At 44.8% G+C, this 18,778-nt stretch overlaps 1 long non-coding RNA gene across 1 annotated transcript; it reads left to right on the forward strand.

Annotated features, from left to right (window-relative positions):
* The first annotated feature begins 273 nt into the window (after positions 1-273).
* Positions 274-6,348, forward strand: LOC309551009. Its single transcript, XR_014225047.1, has 2 exons — positions 274-546; positions 5,833-6,348. It is a non-coding gene; the product is annotated as an uncharacterized lncRNA (long non-coding RNA).
* Positions 6,349-18,778: the final 12,430 nt, after the last annotated feature.

The raw sequence follows: 18,778 nt of genomic DNA on the forward strand, positions 1-18,778 counted from the left end.
ATCATCTACAATGCATAATATCATCCAAAGATTCAGAGAATCTGGAACAATCTCTGTGCGAAAGGGTCAAGGTCAAAAAAACATACTGGATGCCTGTGATCTTCAGTCCCCTAGACGGCACTGCATCACATACAGAAATGCTACTGTAATGGAAATCACAACATGGGCTCAGGAATACTTCTAGAAAACATTGTCGGTGAACACAATCCACCGTGCCATTCGCCGTTACCAGCTAAAACTCTATAGGCCAAAATAGAAGCCATATCTAAACATGATCCAGAAGTGCAGGCGTTTTCTCTGTGCCAAGGTTCATTTAAAATGGAATGTGGCAAAGTGGAAAACTGTTCTGTGGTCAGACGAATCAAAATTTGAAGTTATTTTTGGAAAACTGGGACGCCATGTCATCCAGGCTAAAGAGGACAAGGACAACCCAAGTTGTTATCAGCGCTCAGTTCAGAAGACTGCATCTCTGATGGTATGGGGTTGCGTGAGTGTGTGTGGCATGGGCAGCTTACACATCTGGAAAGGCACCATCAATGCTGAAAGGTATTGTCATGGTCTTACCTTCTTGCTGTTCTCCTTCGTTTGACATGTGCTGGCGGCCATCTTGGTTTCTGGGTTTCTTGTAGCCTCCCACCCTGCGGCTCCTCCTTCCCACTGGGAGGAGCTGGATGCCTAGCTCATATATATAGGAGGTCTGTGGCTTCAGTTCCTTGCTTGGTCCTCCTGTGTTCACATGCTTCTAAGACTGCTGCTGCTTCTGGTCCCTGATCCTGGCTTCGTCTGACTACCCTGCTGGTTCCTGATCCTGGCTTCGTCTGACTACCCTGCTGGTTCCTGATCCTGGCTTCGTCTGACTACCCTGCTGGTTCCTGACCTCTGGCTTCGCAAGGACTCTGCCTCGGTTTCGCCTTCCGTTTGGACTTTTGCTTTACAGCTTGATTTTCAATAAAGCCTTCTTATTTTCACTTATCTGTTGTTGTACGTCTGGTTCATGGTTCCGTGACATTAGGACCAAGCCATGAATTCTGACGGTACAGGGCCATCCTCGCTACCCACGCTGGTTGCCAGACTTGATCAGCAGGATCACCTGTTGGGCCGGTTCGCCGTGGCGTTGCAAACCCTGCTTGAACGCACGGCTCATTTCTCTCCCGTTGCCGATGAGTCGGTTGTCGCTCCTGGGCCCGCTCCTACTGCCGCTCCGGTTGTTGCGCCAGAGTCTACCCCGACACCTGTTGTTGCGCCTGCGGTGTTTCGGGGTATGACCGGTTCTGCCCCCCTTCCACAGCGCTTTGGGGGAGAGCCAACTCAGTGCCGAGGTTTCCTTAACCAGGTGGGCATTTATTTCGAGTTGCTGCCACATGCCTTTCCTACTGAGAGATCAAAGGTGGGCTTCTTAATTTCGCTGCTCTCGGACAAGGCCTTGGCCTGGGCCAGTCCTTTATGGGAGAACAACAATCCGGTGGTTGCCGAGTTTTCCGGTTTTGTTGCTTCTCTTCGGAGGGTATTCAATGTGCCGGCTCGTGCTGCCTCTGCTGCGAAGCTCCTTATGTCCATCAGACAGGGTTCAGGATCCGTAGCTGAATACGCCATTGAGTTTCGTACCCTGTCAGCAGAGGTGGGCTGGAATAATGAGGCTCTGGTCGCTGCTTTCTCTCATGGTCTCTCGGATGCCTTGAAGGATGAGGTTGCAGCTAAGGACCTACCAGTGGAGCTCGAGTCTCTTATTTCTTTCTTGATTTTGATTGACACCAGACTCAGGGAGAGACCTTCCTTTAAGGAGAGTTTGCGGAGACCTCCTAACAGATTGGCGCCTACCTTTGCTGTCCCACCCGTGCCTCCCTCTCCTCCCACGCCTCCTGGGGATGACTTGGCTGGGGGTGAACCCATGCAGCTGGGCTTTGCTCGCCTGTCCGAGGGGGAGAGGGTACTCCGAAGACGCGAGGGTCGATGCATGTACTGTGGTCTCGGTGGGCATTTTCGGTTGGCATGTCCGAACCGTCCGGGAAACGCTCGCACCTGAGATCCTGTCGGGGGCAGATCTTGGGTGGAGTCTCCTCGTCCCCGGTTTCCCGTGTTGACAAACCACTGATCACTGTTGTCCTCTCCTGGGTCGGGGGCTCAGTGACGACCCAGGCGTTGGTGGACTCTGGTGCTGGTGGTTTGTTCATTGATAGTGTGTTCGCTGCCGCCAATTCCATTCCTCTGCAGGCCCGAGGTTCTCCACTGGCTCTTGAGGCGATAGACGGCAGACCCCTTCTGCCGCCACACATGACTCATGAGACCCTTCCAGTGGGGATAGCCATTGGTGCCGTTCACAGAGAGTCGGTCTGCTTCCAGGTTATTTCGTCTCCACACTACTCGGTGGTCTTGGGGTACCCCTGGCTCCAGAAGCATAATCCGACTTTCGATTGGAGATCGGCCGAGATCCTCTCGTGGTCACCGCAGTGTGGGGCTAGTTGCATCCATGGGCCTGTCAAGTTGCTGTGTACTTCCTCGGACTCTCTGTTGCCTCCTGAATACGAGGAGTACCGGGATGTATTCGATAAGGTGCGCGCGGTTGCCCTACCTCCGCACCGCCCATACGATTGTGCCATCGAGTTACAACCTGGTGCCGTTCCTCCTCGTGGCAAGGTCTATCCACTGTCGGTAGCGGAGAATGAGGCCATGGAGGAGTACGTGAAGGAGGCGCTTTCACGCGGACACATTCACAAATCCTCGTCCCCGGCAGGGGCTGGATTTTTCTTTGTGAAAAAGAAGGGCGGTGAGTTGAGGCCTTGCATCGATTACAGGGGTCTCAATCGCATCACGATCAAGAACGCTTACCCGATACCCTTGATTTCCGAGCTGTTCGATCGCCTTAAAGGGGCCACGGTCTTTACCAAACTCGACCTGAGGGCGGCATATAACCTCGTAAGGATCAAGGCGGGCGATGAGTGGAAGACCGCGTTTAACACCAGGACCGGTCATTATGAATCCTTGGTTATGCCCTTTGGGTTGTGCAATGCGCCCGCAGTCTTTCAGGAATTCATTAACGATGTTTTCCGTGACCTGTTGCAGCAGTGTGTGGTGGTCTATTTGGATGACATCTTGGTATATTCTGAATCCATGGAGACCCACATTCTGGATGTCAGACGAGTGTTGCAACGGTTACGAGAGAACAAGCTGTTCGGTAAGCTTGAGAAATGCGAATTTCACCGATCCCAGGTAACCTTCTTAGGTTACATCATTTCCGCTGAGGGGTTCTCCATGGATCCTGAGAAGGTTTCGGCTGTCTTACAGTGGCCCCAGCCCAGTGGTCTTCGCTCCCTGCAGCGCTTTTTGGGCTTCGCCAATTATTATCGGAAGTTCATCAGGGACTTTTCCATGCTAGCCAAGCCTCTCACGGATCTGACCAGGAAGGGCAGTAATTCCCAGGTCTGGCCGCTCGAGGCCATCCGAGCTTTTGAGGCTCTAAAGTCCGCCTTTGTGTCGGCTCCGATTCTGTCGCATCCCAACCCTGGGTTGCCCTTTGTCCTCGAGGTGGACGCGTCTGAGACGGGAGTAGGCGCCCTTCTGTCTCAGCGTAGAACACCAGAGGGTCCTCTGCTTCCTTGTGGGTTTTACTCCCGGAAACTGTCTTCCGCGGAGTGCAACTATCAGATTGGTGACAGGGAGTTATTGGCCATCGTGCAGGCCCTTAAAGAATGGAGGCACTTGCTCGAGGGTTCGGTGGTTCCGGTCCTCATTCTGACGGACCACAAGAATCTGACCTACCTTTCTGAGGCCAAGAGATTGACACCACGTCAGGCCAGATGGGCTCTGTTCTTGTCACGCTTTAATTACGTGGTCTCCTACCTACCCGGTTCCAAGAACATCAGGGCGGATGCCTTATCACGGCAGTACTCCGACCTGTCCAGGGAGGAGTCGATTCCGACTTCGGTCATACCTCCGAATCAGATCCTGGCCGCCATTCGCACCAGCCTGACCTCTCCCCTGGGTGAGCAGATTTTGGCGGCTCAATCTGGTGCTCCCTCTGAGAGACCCAACGGCAGATGTTTTGTGCCTGAGGAGTTGCGCACTCGGTTGTTGCGAACCTACCATAACTCCAAGACCGCGGGGCATCCTGGAAAGAATCAGCTGTCCTGGGCTGTTTCACGTCTGTTCTGGTGGCCTTCCCTAAGTTCCGACATCGCCGCATATGTAGCGGCATGCTCCGTTTGTGCCCAGAGTAAGTCCCCTCGGCACCTTCCGTTGGGCCTTCTGCAACCCATAGCCACCGGGGAGCGCCCATGGTCACACCTGGGGATGGATTTCATTGTGGACCTCCCTGCATCCCGAGGCCATACAGTCATTCTCATGATTGTGGATCGATTTTCCAAAATGTGCCACTGTGTTCCTCTCAAGAAGTTACCCTCTGCACAGGAGTTGGCCACGATTTTTGCCAGGGAGGTCTTCCGGTTGCACGGTTTGCCCAAGGAGATTGTGTCGGATCGGGGGAGTCAGTTTGTGTCCAGGTTCTGGTGCGCCTTTTGCTCCCAGTTGGGGATTCATCTCTCCTTCTCCTCGGCCTACCATCCTCAGTCCAATGGGGCCGCAGAACGATCCAATCAGGCCTTGGAACAATTCCTTCGTTGCTATGTCTCCGATCACCAAGACAATTGGGTTGACCTCCTGCCTTGGGCTGAGTTTGCCAGGAACATGGCGGTGAACTCTTCCTCTGGGACGTCTCCCTTCATGGCCAATTATGGGTTCCAACCTGCCGTGTTACCGGAGGTATTCTCTCCCCAGGATATTCCGGCTGTGGAGGATCACCTTTCCGTCCTACGTGCTTCTTGGGTACAGATCCAGAAGTCCCTTGAGGTTTCTGCGCAGCGCCAGAGACTCCAGGCTGATCGCAGACGAGCGCCTGCTCCTTCCTACCAGGCCGGAGACCGTGTATGGTTGTCCACCCGCAACCTCAACCTTCGAGTGCCCACTCCCAAGCTGGCGCCTCGCTTTGTTGGTCCCTTCCGAGTGCTTCGCAGGGTAAACCCGGTAGCCTATGCCCTTGCGCTTCCTCCTGGCATGTGGATCTCCAACGTGTTTCATGTCTCCCTGTTGAAGCCACTGGTGTGTAATCGTTTCACTTCCTCGGTTCCTCGGCCCCGTCCGGTCCAAGTGGGCAATCGTGAGGAGTATGAGGTGAGCAATATCCTGGACTCACGCCTGGTCCGCGGTCGGGTGCAGTTTTTGGTTCATTGGCGTGGTTATGGTCCAGAGGAGCGTTCCTGGGTTCCCTCCGCAGATGTCCATGCTCCTGCCTTGCTCCGAGCCTTCCACGCACGCTTCCCTCAGAAACCGTTCTTTACTCCGCGGAGGAGGGGCCCTTGAGGGGGAGGTACTGTCATGGTCTTACCTTCTTGCTGTTCTCCTTCGTTTGACATGTGCTGGCGGCCATCTTGGTTTCTGGGTTTCTTGTAGCCTTCCACCCTGCGGCTCCTCCTTCCCACTGGGAGGAGCTGGATGCCTAGCTCATATATATAGGAGGTCTGTGGCTTCAGTTCCTTGCTTGGTCCTCCTGTGTTCACATGCTTCTAAGACTGCTGCTGCTTCTGGTCCCTGATCCTGGCTTCGTCTGACTACCCTGCTGGTTCCTGATCCTGGCTTCGTCTGACTACCCTGCTGGTTCCTGATCCTGGCTTCGTCTGACTACCCTGCTGGTTCCTGACCTCTGGCTTCGCAAGGACTCTGCCTCGGTTTCGCCTTCCGTTTGGACTTTTGCTTTACAGCTTGATTTTCAATAAAGCCTTCTTATTTTCACTTATCTGTTGTTGTACGTCTGGTTCATGGTTCCGTGACAGGTATATCCAGGTTCTAGAACAACATATGCTCCCATCCAGACGTCGTCTCTTTCAAGGAAGACCTTGCATTTTCCAACATGACAATGCCAGACCACATACTGCATCAATTACAACATCATGGCTGCGTAGAAGAAGGATCCGGGTACTGAAATGGCCAGCTTGCAGTCCAGATCTTTCACCCATAGAAAACATTTGGCGCATCATAAAGTGGAAGATGCCACAAAAGAAGACCTAAGACAGTTGAGCAACTAGAAGCCTGTATTAGACAAGAATGGGACAACATTCCTATTCCTAAACTTGAGCAACTTGTCTCCTCAGTCCCCAGACGTTTGCAGACTGTTATAAACAGAAGAGGGGATGCCACACAGTGGTAAATGTGGCCTTGTCCCAACTTTTTGAGATGCGTTGATGCCATGAGATTTAAAATCAACTTATTTTTCCCTTAAAATTATAAATTTTCTCAGTTTAAACATTTGATATGTCATCTATATTGTATTCTGTATAAAATATTGAAATTTTAAACTTCCACATCATTGCATTCTGTTGTTATTCACAATTTGTACAGTGTCCCAATTTTTTGGGAATTGGGTTTGTACTTGTGGGACTGTGATATCCAGTGAAATTAGACAGCTGTTCCCTCTGGTCCTCTGCAAGCTGTCTTTGCCCCTGATAATAAAAAGACAAAGGTGACCAGCGCTATGGAGTTGTGTGAATACCGTGTATAAATAATAATAAGGTGTAAGCTGCCAGCAACAAAACCCCAAGGGGTTAAATTAAATGAAAGTGCAAAGAAGTTGCCCCGGCGCTACCTATAGGTGACAGAGTGTCAACTAAAACAGTATGTGCCTCAAAGTGATGAAGTTGAGAGACAGTGTATTATAATAAATAAATTAGTGCACAGATAAAATAAGTATTGTTCTACTTGGGGAAATAATTATTTTGCTGGGTATAGAAACCAGCGTGAAAAAGTGCTCATGTGCAAATAGCGAAATAAATAGATCAACAATGGTGAGAAAAGGTGATGATAATTTATTCCAAAAATAAAATTATATATATACAGTGAAAAATGTGTCAGTGTCACTGAAGATAGATCTGGTGAACCAGTCCTGAACAAATATTAAGGGAATTCTTACAGGGTGCAGACAAATAAAAAGTGAAAAGAAATTCCTAATGTGTTGAAAAAAGAAAGTTGCATTCACCAGTGTGGCCACTAGGTGTCGCAACTGGTATACGACCTGTTTTCCGTGATTTACAATGGGATAAAGTAAGCAGAGTTCCAGGGGTTCCTTCCCTCAGGCGAGCAGGCACACGCCAGTAGATATCATAGAATAAAAGAGAAGGGGAACCCCATTGATGCGGCATACAAGTAATAATAAATTGCGAGCAAAAGAGAACTCATGGTGCAGGCTGTTGGTGATCAATTCGGTCTCCCCGGGAAGCTTCCGTGTTCCACGGTTGGATGTTCGAAAACCGGAAGTGACGTATGACGCAATAGACTCCGCCCTACGCGTTTCATCAGAGGACGTCTGCTGGAGCGGCGTCACCATAGCGCACTCTCGGCTATTAAATAGCCCGCCCATTTCATGGCAACCAATCGGCCTCCACCGCCGCCATATTGGTGCTCTCTTAATACTGTCGGTCAGAGGCCATTTTACTCCTCTCTGCAATGCCGGCTAATACATAGAAGGGCAGCTGCTATGTCATCATTTCACATCAGCCTCCCCGATTGAAAACAAAAATTTAAAAAAGAAAATGTCAAAACTTTATTTGAAATATCCAAAAAATAAAAATTGTAAGAATTAAAAAGTAAAAAAGGCTAAAAAAGTTTACGCCCAGTTTGCCCCTGGGCTGCTGTTCTCCCTCTCTGTATTTTCGTCCTGAACAATTTGCCTTCTCATCATCCCCATCCTCTTATTACTTGAGCTAACTTGGCAGTAAGATTACGCTACAGGAATATCACTTCTAAATGTTGTTCCCTGCCTGATGCATACTCTCTCTATGCTTGCCATTCTCTTCCTAAATATCTTTCTCTTGCGGGAGAGGTATCTTTCTCCTTAGCCATATCTCCATGACTGCTGGCCTGAAATCCTTTGATACCCTGAGGGAACAGTTTTCCCTCCCTGGCCCCTATACACTACAGGTATTTGTAGCTGTCCCGCGCCTATAGATCTAAATTCCCTGATGGACCACTGGGACTAGAGCCGGTTACTACCCTCGAGATGGTTAAATGTACAGAACCCAGCCACCTCATTTCCATATTCTACTCCGAGCTCCACACACCCTCTTCCACCACTATGGCGTATGCACTCAAGACTCGCTGGGAGCGTAGTGTGGGGGCTATGGAGGATGAGGAGTGGGAGGATGCCCTGGAGAAGTCGTTGTGTGTCACCGAAGCTGTCGGACCGCTTGACCCAGACCTTTATACTCCACCAGGCCTATCTCACCCCCCTTAGACTGACGAAATATAACCCTGACCTGGTCCCCTCTTGTCCTATGTGCGGAGACCCTGAGGCCTCCTTTTTTCATCTACTATGGAGCTGCCCCCAACTGCAGGTTCTCTGGCGACAGATAGTCACTTTCCTCCATGACAAAATGGGATCTCCTCTACAGCTCTCCCCTAAGGCGTGCCTCCTGGGGGTCTACCCGGATGCAGAGATGCCCAAGTCCACTATAATATTCCTACAGGAAACATTGTTTGTTGCACGTAAACATATAGCCAGACAGTGGATGAGGACCACTCCCCCTACTTTTGGGCTCTGGATTAAAGAAATAAACAGTATCCTCCCTTTTCATAAAACTCTCTACAAACACAGGGGATGTCCTCAAAAGTTCAACAAGATCTGGGACAGATGGGCGCAATGCCCGGAGACTGGCCAGTAGCACTGTATATTACCTCCCCTTGAAGGTCATGTCCACTATTGTTCCTATAACTGAATGCATGTTGCTCAGCTATTTTCCTGCCTTATGTGCTTGTACAGTTTTTATATGTTCTCTTGCTTGGTTACTCTTTGTACATTTGCAAAATATGAACAAGGCAAAAATTTCAATGTATAATTTATTTTTGTATTGTACCAAACTTTCAATAAAACTCACTGTTTTAAAAAAAAAATATCTTTCTCTATGCTCCTGCCACTCTCTTTCTTGATATTTGATAACAAAGTCTTGCACATCCTCCTGCAGCAAGTAAACTGATGGTGTAGTTATGCCAACTCCACCATTCTAGTTTGTGGTGCTACAGAGGTATTAGCAGTAGAGAAGGAGGAGGAAGAAGAAAGCACATTTGCAACGGTTGCAGAAAACTGGCTTCTTTGCATCTGGGAGGGGGAAGATGAGGATGACTTGCTCAGCCAAGCCTCCTTCATGTGCTCTGGCTGTATAGCATGACCATAATGTAAAAACAATACATAAAAGAAAAAATAAAAATAAACCTTTACCCTCCAGAATTAAAAAAAAAAAAAACACAAGGGCAGCCCAACAGCTAAAAAGGAAATTAAGACTGGTAATCTCGGCTCTCTGTTCTGCCCTTCCATTTCTCACTGAAGCTTTGGGCTGGTGAAGGGGTGGGCTGAGCACTGAGAGCCAGAGCCAGCTGTGAATCAGGCAGCTGGTGGGATCCCAACAATATGGTAAGGATTCTTTCAGAGCCTGGAGGGCTCGATAAGTCAGCTGATTTTGGGTCAAATTAAAACAAAAGTAAGTATACTCCTGTGACCCAGAAAATAAGTATGGCCAAAAAAGCTTTGGCCATACTCCTTTTTTAAAACCTAATAGCATTGCATGCTACTTTGAAAAGATCTTCCTTTTGTATCCCACTTATTCATTTTGTTAACAGTTTAATGATCCAGCAAGCTTTAAAATCTATTGCAGATGAGAGTGAAAAAGCAGTGTCAGCTTTTTTTTCCAAACTATTTTAAGATTACCACAGCTATTAAGATTTTTTTTTTTTTTTTTTGGTGTGTTTTCAGTTGGCGCTGAATGTGCTGAATTTTGACACCAGGATGGTGATTGTCATTCAACATTACCTATAAGGGAATATGGTGAGATTTGCATACTGTGCTATATGATTTAGCACTTTTGCTTTTTGATTGTTATCTTTTTAAAGCTAAATATATAAAATGTAAAGTCCATTTATTCTGTCATAAAACAGCCATATTTACCGGCTTAAAGTTAGTTTATTGTAGAGATAAAAAAAAAAGATAAAAGTTGCACTCACAAACAAAAGGAGATAAAAGTGTGTCTCTTAAATCAGTGTGCAGTGCGAACACCTGTGAAAATGGAAGACCAGAGTGCATTTCCCTCCGTTGCTGCTATGTCAAAGCCGCTGCAGCCAGGCACTGTAGACAGGGGAAGAATCACCGCTGTGTGGCACAGAAGACACGCCAGATGATGTGCTCACACTGCCAGGACATATGTGGTTGCGGAAATGCATTTCGGAGGCTAGAACTTGCCTCCTTCCTCAGGAGACTTTTACTGACCTTTGGATGTGCGTAAAGTTGACAGCAACTGTTTAGCCATTTTCCACAGCTAACTCCGTCCCGCCACAATTTTAGTGTTGAACATAGGTGGTCAACAGAAAAAAAGGAAGTAAACAAATAAGAGTTCCATCATAAATTCTCAAAAGAAGATATAACACAAGATAGAAATGTATATGACAATATATGAGAAACAGTATTGTACCATACATACACTGTAGGTAATTATTTGCAAACACCAGCTATATAACTTGATGTCTGAAACTGAGTAATATTGGTGCTCTCATTTAAGAAAGGTCATGAATAGGGTTGAGCGAACATGGACTGTATTGTTCGTGATCGTACCCGACTTTTGGGTGTTCGGTACCCAGACACGGACCCGAACATTTTACTGTATATTCGGGATACAGTCCATTGTTCAGTAATTTTATTTCATGTTTTTGCGCAGTTTTAATGTTTTGGCGTGGTTTTAATGGCGCGGGTTCAACAGCTGCAGGGCAGCCAATCAACAAGCGTTTAACTAGTGTGATTGGCCAGTGCAGCACGTGACCCAGCCTCTATATAAGCTGGAGACATGTAGCGCCGCACGTCACTCTGCTCTAACTACTGTAGAGAAAGGTTCCTGATGCTGCTGAGGGAGAGATAGGAGAATATTGTAGGGTCAGGCTGGAGATTGCTTTCAGGGAAAGAATAGGAGAATCTTCTTTAATCAGACAGCGATGTACATCGATTTTATTGTGTGGGGGTGCAGTGCACAATCTTTTTGCCCTGACCTGAGCCCAGGGAGGAGAAGAGAGAAAAAAAACTTTTATCAGTCTCTTAGGTGGGTGGCGTGCGGCGTGCGGCGTGCGGCATATGGCGTGTAGCAGCCATGTAATGCTAGCACAGTGCATATATGTCTACTTAATCTGGATTAAAAAAAAAAAAAACTTTCTTCCTTCGTATTTTACTGTGACATAATGTGTTTAGACACTGCTGTTCTAATCTGCTATTCAAAAATCACCAATTTAAGGGGAAAAAAAATATTTTTCAGTTTTTCATTGAAATGGTTTTTTTTTTTATTCAATAGCGGAATAGAACAACAACAGTATCCAACCTGTTAGGCGTGCGGCATGTAGCAGCCATGTAATGCAAGCTCAGTGCATATGTGTCTGCTTAATCTGGATTTAAAAAAAAAAAACTTTTTTCCTTCATATTTTACTGTGACATACAGTGTTTAGACACTGCTGTTCTAATCTGCTCTTCAAAAATCACCAATTAAAGGGAAAAATTAAAAATTTACATTCATACGTTACTGTGAGATACACACGTTGGATACTGTTGTTCTATTCCGCTTTTCAATAAAAACCCATTTAGGGGAAAAAAATAAAAATTGCGGCCTAGTCTGCATATTTTACTGTGAGATACACCCGTTGGATACTGTTGTTCTATTCCGCTTTTCAATTAAAACCCATTTAGGGAAAAATATTAAATTGCGGCCTAGTCTGCATATGTTACTGTGAGATACATCCTTTGCATACTGCTGTTCTATGCCGCTATTCAATAAACACCCATTTAGGGAAAAAATATTAAATTGCGGCCTAGTCTGTATCTGTACGTGTGAGATACACCCTTTGGATACTGTTGTTCTATTCTGCTATTCAATAAACACCCATTTAGGGGAAAGAAAGATATTAAATTGCGGCCTAGTCTCTATCTGTACGTGTGAGATACACCCTTTTAGATACTGTTGTTCTATTCTGCTATTCAATAAACACCCATTTAGGGGAAAGAAAGATTTTAAATTGTGGCCTAGTCTGTATCTGTATGTGTGAGATACACCCTTTTAGATAATGTTGCTCTATTCTGCTATTCATTAAACACCCATTTAGGGGAAAGAAGGATATAAATTGCGGCCTAGTCTGTATCTGTACGTTTGAGATACACCCTTTGGATACTGTTGTTCTATTCTGCTATTCAATAAACACCCATTTAGGGGAAAGAAAGATATTAAATTACGCCTAGTCTGTATCTGTACGTGTGAGATACACCCTTTGGATACTGTTGTTCTATTCTGCCTTTCAATAAACACCCATTTAGGGGAAAGAAAGATATTAAATTGCGGCCTAGTCTGTATCTGTACGTGTGAGATACACCCTTTGGATACTGTTGTTCTATTCTGCTATTCAATAAACACCCATTTAGGGGAAAGAAAGATATTAAATTGCGGCCTAGTCTGTATCTGTACGTGTGAGATACACCCTTTGGATACTGTTGTTCTATTCTGCTATTCAATAAACACCCATTTAGGGGAATGAAAGATATTAAATTGCGGCTTAGTCTGTATCTATACGTGTGATATAGACCCTTTTAGATACTGTTGTTCTATTCTGCTATTCAATAAACACCCATTTAGGGGAAAGAAAGATTTTAAATTGTGGCCTAGTCTGTATCTGTATGTGTGAGATACACCCTTTTAGATAATGTTGCTCTATTCTGCTATTCATTAAACACCCATTTAGGGGAAAGAAGGATATAAATTGCGGCCTAGTCTGTATCTGTACGTTTGAGATACACCCTTTGGATACTGTTGTTCTATTCTGCTATTCAATAAACACCCATTTAGGGGAAAGAAAGATTTTAAATTGTGGCCTAGTCTGTATCTGTATGTGTGAGATACACCCTTTTAGATAATGTTGCTCTATTCTGCTATTCATTAAACACCCATTTAGGGGAAAGAAGGATATAAATTGCGGCCTTGTCTGTATCTGTACGTTTGAGATACACCCTTTGGATACTGTTGTTCTATTCTGCTATTCAATAAACACCCATTTAGGGGAAAGAAAGATATTAAATTACGCCTAGTCTGTATCTGTACGTGTGAGATACACCCTTTGGATACTGTTGTTCTATTCTGCCTTTCAATAAACACCCATTTAGGGGAAAGAAAGATATTAAATTGCGGCCTAGTCTGTATCTGTACGTGTGAGATACACCCTTTGGATACTGTTGTTCTATTCTGCTATTCAATAAACACCCATTTAGGGGAAAGAAAGATATTAAATTGCGGCCTAGTCTGTATCTGTACGTGTGAGATACACCCTTTGGATACTGTTGTTCTATTCTGCTATTCAATAAACACCCATTTAGGGGAATGAAAGATATTAAATTGCGGCTTAGTCTGTATCTGTACGTGTGATATAGACCCTTTTAGATACTGTTGTTCTATTCTGCTATTCAATAAACACCCATTTAGGGGAAAATTAATAATTTTGCAGCGTTTGCTGATTATGTTACTGTGTGATTCACCCTTTAAATTTATTTGGCGCATCTCCTTTCACCACCGAGGATTGCAGGGCGCTTCAGTTTGACTCCTGTTGCTAACTCCTCCTACTCCGCTTCCTCATTCTCATCCTCTACCACCTCCGCATCCAGAGCAGTGATCATTTCCAAGGCTTTCAGGGCAGTCATTCACAAGTGGCTCAGAGGGTGGGTTCCTGCACCCACAAACGCCAGGTACACAATTGTCCAGCAAGGGCACAGTTCTGGAGGATGACGAGGTGGAGGATGAGGAGATGGAGGAGAAGGAACCAGGTTCACAGCAGGGTGGCACCCAAATAACTGATAACAACAGATACTATACTTGATCTTAGCCAAAAGGCCATCCACATGGTGTGTGAACAGACTATCACCCGGTGGATGCATAAAAAAGTGCACACCAAAAAAGTGAAACACAAAAAGTGCACAGGGTGTACACATGGTCCCTGACCCTGATCCCCCCCGGGCACAAGGCTCCTGACAGGGACTGGGGTACTTACACTGGCTAACCTGGCCAAAACCAGGCAGCCCCGTTCTTTAGGAGGTCTGCTGAAACAGACCACCCCTAGTACTAGGTGGGGCTCTCCCGAAGAGAGACCCCATGAGAGAGGGTGAACCAAGCCAGAAGGCCATATCCACCCCCTCCCAAGACTTTCAGGGACAGGCCCAAGGACCTACACCCTACTAATTATGCTGTGCCAATTAAAGTGTACTGCCACAATCAAAAACACAAAACGTGAGACACACAACACATAAAAGTGGGGAAAGGGTTGGTGAAGAATTAGTGCAATGTTAGTGCCACGTTAGTGCCTCCTAGATCAAGATGATTAATTTTTATTTTTCTGTTTTTTCTGTTATTTTAAGTTATTTCCCTATCCACATTTGTTTGCAGAGCACTTGCCATGCTCTTAAGAAGATTTTGCTGCCATTTGCAGCCCTCGAGCCCTTTCCATATTTTTTTAGAGCCATTTTAGTGCTCAAAAGTTCGGGTCACCATTGACTTCAATGGGGTTCGGGATAAAGTTCGGGTTAAGTTCGGGTCACGAACCCGGACTTTTTGTTTTCAAGTGTGGCCGAACCCAGACATTCAGGTGTTCGCTCAACTCTAGTCGTGAAGAAACATAGTAAACATTGTGCAAGAGGAAAGAAGAGCGTAGGAAGGTAACAAAGGAGAAAAAAAAAACATCTGGACTGGAGCCAAGCCACCAAGACTGGTAACAAGAATGGTATAACAAAAAATCCATGCTCAACTGAGAGATCAAGCTTTATCAGTAAACAAAAATTTAAATTGTGCAGTCTACATTTCCCAGCTACTGTTTTAAAGCAGTGCATAATAGCTGCTATTTGTCCCAAGACCATTTTAAAAAGGCACCAGCAGTCGGCAGCTCCTGTGGATCTCAGCAGGAATTTAGGCTCCAACTTCCAGTTGTCTCAGCCTAAAACCTGGAACAGAAATTTTTATTTTTTTGCTTAGAAAATGTACAAAAGACTGAACATTTAAAAAAAAAAGTTTTTTCTTAGTTTCTGTTATAAAATGTTGTGAAAAAATTATTATTCTCCTGCACTGATGTGTGCTGATAAGGCTACACTGATGGGCACTGATATGCTGCACTGATGAGGAGGCACTGATGAGGCTACCCTGATATGCGCCACTCATGGGCACTGATAGGCAGCAATAATAGGCGGCACTAATAGGCATCGCTGATGGGCACTGACAGACAGCACTGATTGGCAGGACTGATGGTTACTTATTAGCAGGACTTATGAGCACTGATTGGCAGCACTGGTGGGCACTGTTGGGGCTACACTGATGATCAGTGCTCTGATTATAAGTGTAGATGTCCCCTGTGTGGATTTATTGGTTATCGTAGCTCTCCTCTCCTCACGTGCTGTCAGCGTGAGGAGAGGAATACCGATAACCAGCAAAGCCTGTTTAAACTGAGATCAGCTGTGATTGGACGCAGCTGGTTACATGGAAAAGAGCCACTGCGATTGGCTCTTTTCCCTGATCTGTGATCATCTGTGTCCTAAGTACACAGCGATCACAGAGCGCTTTGTCCGCACTCCGCACAGGCGCAATCATGGGAATACATCATATGACTCCCTCCCAGAACTGGTCGACCCTGGACGCCCTCCCAGAACAGCTTTACCGCGGTCGGGAAGAAGTTAAAAGGATTTTTGGATGTAAAAATGTGTGCACATAGACAGAACACTTAAGAAAATGTACCCCAACACTGCAATTCAAGCAACCCAAACTTAGCTTGTGAAAGTAGTTGTGTCCAAAGGAAACAGCGATCACAGATCACTGCTGATGCAAGGGGCACGTGGGAAGCGAAGCGCGATCACAGGAGGACATCATATGACACACTCCCAGCAATATGCGACCATGCTGTAGCAGTCATTAGGCTATAGCGCAATTGTAAAAAAATTTATATTTATTTTCAAAAAAACAAAGCAGCAAAAGTGCTACCTGACCCAAAAATCGAGAGTTCATTGGAAAAAAAAAAGAAAAATAAAACTCTGGGACTAAAGATTATTTAGGGAAAAAAGGCCTGGGGTGGTGACAAAAGACAGCTATACTGCACCATGATGTGACATAGTCAATTAAAAGAACATACTAGATACATACTAGAGTATAGAGCAGTGCTACACAGATATAAAACAGGTCCTATTAATATAGAAGAGCATAAGAAAGGCTGCTGACTTTCAGGAAATCAATTGTCTGAATCCTGAATCAGCTCATAAATTAAATGTATCCAGTTTATTTTTTAATTAAACAAAGGAAATTATCTCTGAACTTCCAAACTTAGGAAATTCTAGGCAGAAAAGGAACCCCCTACAGGAGTAATAGATACAATTAAGATGGGAAGAACCACAGAAGAATAAGTAGTCTCTAAATATGGGATTAATTCTGCAATTACACAACTTTTTTAGTTCCTCCCTTAATACAATGAAGCTAGATTGATTTTGGTTAAATCTAACCCTTATCAGCAAGCTTGTAGGAGAATGAAAGAATACTATTTGAATCCAGATCAAAGTCTTTGGTCTTGAAACACATCTTAGGGAATATAATTATAAGTAATTTTCAGAGTGACTTCACAAGGAGCGAGGTCATGCCATACTAACCAAATTATCTCTTTGAGGGAGAAAGAGTTCATTTGCATCAATGAAATTTACTTTCTGTGATCTACTTGAGCTGTAGTCAATGAAGTATCTGAAACTGCAAAGGAACTGGATAGTAGTCCTTACGCACATTATTCATATTATTATTAAGTTCAGTACAGAACATTTTTTGCACACTGTTTTTGTTTAAATAACATTTTAATAACTATTGTATATATTTAATAACACCTAATATGCCCATTTGCTTCATTGCATTAAAATAAATGATATTTGTTTATGTGATCCAACAAAGAGGTGCTGAAATTCACGTTAATGAGAGCTACTCTGTTGTGCAATAGCACAAGTATATGGTTGGTGTGTTTGATGGCAGGAAGCAGCTTCAAAGCCTCCCATTGTATAATGCGATGCAGATGGGACAAAAGCAAACTCAACATAATTTCCCACTTGCTTAAGTGGTTGCTAATTTACAGTACATAACAGAGATAACTGGATCAGGTTTCTAAATAACAGATCACTAACTACAACCTCATAGGACTCATATGTGACTATTTAAAATCAAATGAGCCAAATGTTTGTGGTATAATTCATTACATTCCTTCAGTTTTTACACCATGCTGGCAAGGATTGGGGATAATCTGGTGATACAGCTGTTCCTAAAATGTTTTCTATCTGTGTTGATGATTTTAGTCTCCTTTAGTACATGGCTATATTTTACAAACGTATTAATTAAAGACTAAAAACAAAATGTTAGGTGGGAATGTTTTATCTAACCTTATTGAATGGGCTTCTGTTGTTTGAATCTGGGACCTTCCTTTTGTTACATATTTTCTTTATCTGGCTGAACTTAAAGTGCACTTGTGTCCATAATATAGACACTGAAGCTTTCACATTTTTAAAAGTAGTAAAAGGGCTTTAAATCAAGCCAATACTGACCTCTGTAGTTGCATGCCCTGTGAAATAATCCATCCTTAAAATCCATCAATGATCGCAACAAAAACTCGAAAATCAGTTTCAATTGGTTTCTAGCACCTTAGAAACACCCTTTGTTTACATTAGATAACTAGAGGGCTGCCAAGGTACAGCTTTCATAGAATATAAAGATTTTTTTTTTAAATTTATATCTTTATTGGTGATTTTTTATATATACATACATTTCAAACAAACATTGTCATGATCTGACCAAACCCCACCCCCTTACCTCCCCCTCCCTCCTCCCCCCAATTAAACAAAAAAAAAACACAGAAAAAAAAAAAAAAAAAGAAAGTTTTTATACTTTTATGCACTCATTCCCAACATTTCTTCGTATGAAGATGTATTCCATACTATATTACCGTACGCCAGAAGGGGTATGGGGACCGTCCCACCGCAGCCTGGACCAGGCTCCGCCCAGGGTGACCCTCTCTTAAACTCCCTTTAAGAAGAATTGGCTTCCAAGTATTGCACCCAGGGTCTCCATCTCAACTTAACTTGATCCTCTGAATTTCCCAATATGGCGGACAGTTCTTCCATCTTAAAAATCTCGTTGACCTTCCCACACCACAACTCGTAAGTTGGGATCACTGTCTGTTTCCAGAAAATAGGTATGCATGCCCTTGCTGCATTCAACAGACGCAGAGTCAGGGACTTCCTGTAGCTCCGCACTGAGCTTCCTGTCAAATGCAGCAAGCACAACGCGCGGTCCTCTAGTATATCCACGCTGGCTATATGTTTTATAGCCACTGCTCTCTTATTCCAAAATGGCTGCACTCTTTCACATCCCCAAAAAATATGTACCATATTTCCATCCTCCAATCCACACCGCCAGCATTTTCCTGAGACCGCCTCTTTTATTCTGTGTAATAGTGATGGGACTCTATACCATCTGGTTAGAATTTTATACCCTGTCTCTTGGATCTTACAATCTAGTGACGATTGGTGAACTAATCTCAGGATCTTATTCATCTGCTCTTTTGACCACACGGTGTTTAACTCCTGCTCCCATTTTTGGATAAACGGCAATTGTTGGTCTCCCTCATCTTCTGACAATTGTGTATAGAACCTTGAGATCAAATGGCCCGTCGCGTT

Source organism: Pelophylax lessonae (assembly GCF_965119305.1).
Source record: "Pelophylax lessonae genome assembly, chromosome: 3".
Lineage (NCBI taxonomy): Eukaryota > Metazoa > Chordata > Amphibia > Anura > Ranidae > Pelophylax > Pelophylax lessonae.